This window comes from Hibiscus syriacus, unplaced genomic scaffold (assembly GCF_006381635.1).
Source record: "Hibiscus syriacus cultivar Baekdansim isolate YM2019G1 unplaced genomic scaffold, ASM638163v2 tig00002511_pilon, whole genome shotgun sequence".
Taxonomy (NCBI): Eukaryota; Viridiplantae; Streptophyta; class Magnoliopsida; order Malvales; family Malvaceae; genus Hibiscus; species Hibiscus syriacus.
Window position 1 is genome coordinate 3,798,065 of NW_024061932.1, and position 6,440 is coordinate 3,804,504.

Here is a 6,440-nt window from a genome sequence, read left to right on the forward strand (position 1 = left end):
TTCTTATTACTCCAACTATGATTTGTTAAATACATTTTAAAATATATTTTAATATAAAATATTCTTCATGCACATAATATGTTTGACAAAATCTGATATATAAGGATATGATCCACTTATACCAACGTAAAGCTAAAAGTTTTACACTTCTTTAGGATCGTTGAATTGAGGAAAATCAAAGGCTAAGATTAACTATCTTGGTTTTACACTTTTTTAGGACTATTGGATGAGAGAATTTAAAGGCTAAGATTAATAGTTGAAAATGAAAAGATATTCATTTGGGGGAAAATAAGGAGTTAATCGAAGTCTTTGATTTTCCTCAATCCAACGATCCTAAAAAGATGTAAAACTAAAAGAGTTTTACATAGTGTAAGTCGATTCTAACCCTCTATATACATAGATATATACGTGTGTGTGTTTTTGTGTAAGTGGATCCTCAAAGTATGACCCTTATTTTAATTTGGTCCCTATATTTTTAAATTTTTAAATTTCATCCCTAAACTATGAATATCATTCTAAATTAGTCCTCAAACATATGAGCATTTCAATTTTATCCCTAACCTATGAATTTTATTCTAAATTAGTCAAAAAACTTTTTGAAGATTCTAATTTTATCCAAACTATATATAGGTACTAGTCACATCCCTTGTAAATAAAATCGTTAGGCCTATAATTATATGTTTGCAAAAAAATATATTAAATTATGGTTGAGACTAATTGCATATTTGGATGAATTTGTGGATGAAATTGGAATATTTGAAAGTTTGTGAACCAATTTAGAAAGATGTCATAATTTAGGGATGAAATTAGAATGTTCAAAAGTTTAAGGACTAATTTAGAATGAAAGTCATAGTTTTAGGATGAAATTAGAATATTCAAAAGTTTAAAGACCAAGTTGAAATAAAAGTTGTAGTTTGGAGACATATGATGCAATTAACTCTAAAAAATATTAAAATTTCAATATATTTACTTTTATTTTAAAAATAACTAGTTTAGTTTTTTCCAACTGAATTAGTTTTCAATTAATTCATGACATTAACTTAATTAAGGATTTAATATATAACATCTAGGTTCGAGTCTCACTTTCATTCATGTAAGAATTTTTTAGTTAGTTTTAATTTGGCATGAGACCCGAATCCAACAAGTTTCGATCTAATTCGACTCGATTGAGTCGTATTTTTAAAAAACAAATTCGAGTTCAGGTCTGGTCTGGTTTCTTTAAGATTATGTTTGGCTTGAGTTCAGGTTTAGGGTGAAAAATTCCTGACCCAAATCGACCCGAAAAAAATATAATTTTACCTTATATATTTAAGGATAATAATAATACCCTCTATATATTATTTTCTCTCAATTAAATCCTAATTTTTATTGAATAAAAATAATATTCTTTAATAAATATATTATTTCGAGTTGGGTAGGGTTGGGTTCTGGTCGGGTGGAAAGTATATATTTTTCGGATCTAGTTTAGATTTGGTTCGAGTTGATTATTTATAATTTTCGAGCCGGGATTGGTGGGTTGAAAATCCAATCCGACCCAACCCATCCCCATCCCCAGTTTTAATTCGAATTAACATAATTGTTGAATTAATTAGACAATTTAATAATTTTAATGATAATTTTTTTAAACTTTTAATCGTTGCTACAGTAGAATTTTATAATCTATAAAAAGCATGAACTTTTTATAATGATACAATTTTAATTCTTAATCAATTATATTTTTTGAAATAAAAAATATATAATTAAATCTACTTAAATTTAAAATGTTAAATTTTATTTTAATTGATGTAATATTTTAAAGCTCATAATTTTATGTATATTATAATGAATAATTACTTTTTAATAATCTGAAATGATTATAATAATGTTCATAATTTTATTAACCGATTAATAATCCACACAAATCTTATAGGCATCGTTGTTTAAATTTAAAATTTCTAGAAATTTTTTAAGAAAATTAAAGAAAATACTCTCAATAAATCTAAAGCACGTGTCTAAAGAATATGAACGAATAAAAATAAATAATTTAAATATATTTACTCTAATGAATTAAAAGTTAATCACCACGATGAATCTTAAAATGTATTGAATGAAATTATTATTGTTATTGGAAATTTTGTAGATGTAAAGTCTAACCGTCCACACGGGTAGCCATTTATTAAGAAGAAAAGAAGCACGCATGGACCGACTATTTGAAGTATGAAGTTTAAATGCAGTGTACTTTACACTGGAAAAAAATAACCTTTGGATTTGATGTTTGCACGTGCATCCTTGGATACGTGTCCCCCATTCCATCCATTCACTTTCACTAAAAGAAACCCTGTAAATTTATTGAATTTTGTGTTTTTAATTCATGACTATAATATATTTATTAAAAGTTTAATTTGTTTTGTTTGACTAATTGTGTTATATTTTTATATTGTGCTTGAAATCATCGAATTTAATTTTTTTTAATTAATTCAACGTCAACGAATGGTAACCATTAAAAATCCAAAAGAACGTATGGGATAACTAACTTAACGTCCACATAAATCAACATTTTCTTAAGAAATCGTCTCTCTCAATCCAATTACTCACATTCTATTTAACTTGATTGTCGCTTTTGATTAAAATGGTTCACACGTAATTCTTCCGTTCTTTACTATTTGTCGCAATCGTCCTTCGAGTGATTCAGGAATCGAGTCCAACTTAATTTGGTGTGATGGAATCGTCACCGATCGTTTTAATTTGGTCGATCAGATACTATAATTTACTGTTATCTGATCTGTAACTTTCCAAAAATATGTCGGATTCAGGAGTCAATTACAGTCAAAGAAGAATTAGCACCCCGTACTGCCCTTTCGGTACCAATTTGATTTCTCAATTGTCTTAATTGCGAAAAATAAAAGTTAAATTAAAATTTAAAAGTTTGATCCAAATTAGTTACCTTTGACAAATTTAGAATAACCTAAAAAATATGAAATTAATGTTAAAAAGGTTAAATTAAAAATATAAAATAAGAATCAAGTAAATAATAAAATAAAGATAAAAAATGAAATAAAGAAAATATTTAATTAAAAATATAAATATTAAAGAGGATTAAACTGAAATAAATTGAAATTTATGGGTCAAATTGATTCTAAAGTGAGCTGGAAGAAAGAAATTATAAAGGTTAGGGGCCAATTTGCAAAATATGAAAAATATAAACATGGATTAAATTGAATAAATTCAAAACTCCAAGGCAAAATTACAATAGGTGACCAAAATGAATTATGTATCAAAATAATTTAACTATTTGATAATTACACAAAGACCCTACCTATAAATAGCTCAAAAATCACAAATTCCATTCATTTTAACCATTTCACTCAAATCTCTCATCTCCCCTTTCTTAAAATTCTCTCAACTTACCCTCAACCGGCCAAGTGTCGGCCACCCGCCGATGACCCCATCTGCCGCCCGATCGCCACTCCGACCACTGTCTCTGGTGGCCGAAAAAAATCCAAACTAGCCTAAAACGCTCTCCCTGACCCGATAAACGCAGAATCAGAGCCTATTCGTCCTAAAAATGACCCTAATAGCATAGTTCTACACTTGGAGTTTTGGTTTTACCTTAGTCCAACGACGTCCCTTCAACTTCCGGTGGCTTTCCTTTCCCGGCGAGGCTTCTACACGTCCTGACAACCTTCGATGAAACAAAGATTTAAGCTTTGTTTTTTTTTTTTTGATTTCGAATGTTGTTGCTTTTTTACTTTGGTTTGGGTTTTCGTATATTGGTTGTGTATTGCTTTGTTTCTTGGTTGCTTGATGCTCGATTTTTCTTGTGTTTTTCATGATGCCTAACTAGAGGCTTTTATGGCACAGAAAAAAGGTGAATCAAGTCACCGAAATCCCAATTTTACAGGGATTTTACTTGTGCGTTCGTATTCCTGTTAAACTCATCGCCATATTCCCGAGAAAATTGGGGAAATATTCTAATTTAGTCACCAGAAAATTTCCCCGAGATTGTCGGTTTGGCGTGTTTTAACGTGTGCTGCCGGCGCGTGGTCTTCACGCGCCATTTGAGCCACCCCGTGCGATACCTTTACTAAATGTTGGAACCCTAGTTGACTTGGGTTAGGTCAGGCCCTCTCCACCTAATCGGGCTTGTTTTTTTTGGTTCAGGCTAGCATAGTTCGATTAGGCTCCGTTTTTAGACTCGATTGGGCTTTTGAACTTGGACCTAAAAATAAAAACATTATTCAAAACAAATAAATAATATTAATAAAAAATAATATAATATAATATATATATATATATATATATATATATAATATAATATAATATATATGTAATACATATTATATAACATAATATATATACTATATAATGTAATATATATATATATAATATAATACTATCACATATATAATACTTATTATATAATATATAATATAACATAATATATATATATACTATATAATACAAATATATAATATATGCTATATAATATAATATATAATTATAATATATAATATACTATAATATATAATACTATACACTATATAAAGACTATAACATATATACTATATAATATACCATACTATATAATATATACTATGTAAAATAATATATACTACATAATAATATAAAAAGAAATCCTGACGAAAACGAGTATCTACAGCTGCCCCTCTTTAACCATTTATCGTGTAATGAAAATTGGGCAAAGATTAAAGGACATAAATTTTCGTTCGATGTGAATGGATTCCAGAAGCTAATGTGTAATTGAAATCCGACTCAATGTTAAAGTCAATTCTCTTATCCTCCATTATGGGGTTGAAATTCGACTTGAAGACTTCAATTAGGAAATAACTCCTTGTTGTTGAGCTGAGTTACAGATGACTCCTTTGTCGTGAGGTTGAGTCGATCTTGAGATGTCTTTGCGCACAATATCCTTCGTCATGAAGTTGAAATCATGGTTAACCCCTTCGTCGTGAAGTAGAGTCAGTCTTGGAGGTTTTGAGCATGATATCCTTCGTTGTGAAGTTGAAATCTAGTTCGATGCTTGGGTTAGGCACTAATTCATCGCCTTTAAGTTAAGATAAACCGTAGTTAATTTCGGTCTTCTTCTAGTCCAATATCCTTCATTGTGAAGTTGAAATTTGACTAGACGACCTAGTTGAGAAATAGTTCATCGTTATTGAGTTGAACTATGTTGTAGATGACTCCTTCATTATCCTTTATTGTGAAGTTGAAATCGTATGTGACTCGTTCGTCGTGAAGTTAAGTCCAGATTGAATGTTTTTCTGAGTTGGTTGTCCTTCGCTATGAAGTTGAAATCCAAGTTGTATTGTTTTTAATCTTGAGTGTTCTTCGAGTTCAATATCCTTCATTGTGAATTTGAAATTGACTCTGACAAAGATCTGCAAAATTGTACCCATGTGTGCAATGCTATAGATGTAATGCTCTTATGTATGCCTAAAATGCATATGCAAAATATGTTATTTTAGTATTTTCCCCTTTAGAGAGAAATCTCAATCTCTTTTTGTCAGTCTTGATTTCTCTGGCGTTTCTTGATTCTTGCCAATCTTGATTTTCTGACTTTTGATTCGTGATTTTCTAATCCTCAACGGGCTTTATGCTGGTACCCTCTTGGAATTTTTGTTTTATAAAGAAGTCTTGATTTTCTTCTATGAATTTGATTTTGATCTTTAATCGATGCATTTTCTACTCCTCAATGAGGTTCGATCTAATATTTGTGTCATTCTTTCGAGTATTGTGCAAGAACCTCTATATGCTTCCAATCACTTGTACTTCTTAGGAAATCTTTGTGCAGTAATACACAATTATCTTTTTCCATGTGAATAAATCATTCTTATTTAAATCATTTCAAGATGCTAAGAAATTGTGTTATCTCAAAAAATATGGCCATATTTATTTATGAGGAAAAATTAAATACATGGCAAACATTCTGAAAAAAGAAGATATTCAAAAAGACAAATAGGTGCTCCAAATATTGATAATGTGGACGCCTTTGAACTGGCTCACTGTTAGATGAATTTGAGTGTAGCTTTTGCCAAGGGGACTTTAAAATTTGTGACAACGTTTGAAAGGGTGCAAAGCTTCTCCCAAATTATTAAGTCTCCGAGGACTTGGATGTCGTGATGCTTTAATGCTTTGATCCAGGACCTCCTCATGCGCGAATCTTGAATCAATACCCAAGCCGTCATTTCAGGTTTACAACTTGGATCATCCCTTGGTTTCAAGACGCCATTTGCGGGTTTTAATCTTGGACTCACCTTTTATTTTTCTCTTTTTGTTTTTTCAATTTAGTGTGTCCTTTCGGGTTTTCACTCTAAACATTCCCCCTTTCTTTTTTTTCAATCTTCAAATTAGGACGCCCTTTAGAGTTTTCACCCTAATCGAAATGTCTTTTGACTGCATCAGAGTTAACTGGATTGGGTAGTTCGGGCCTGTCAATTTCG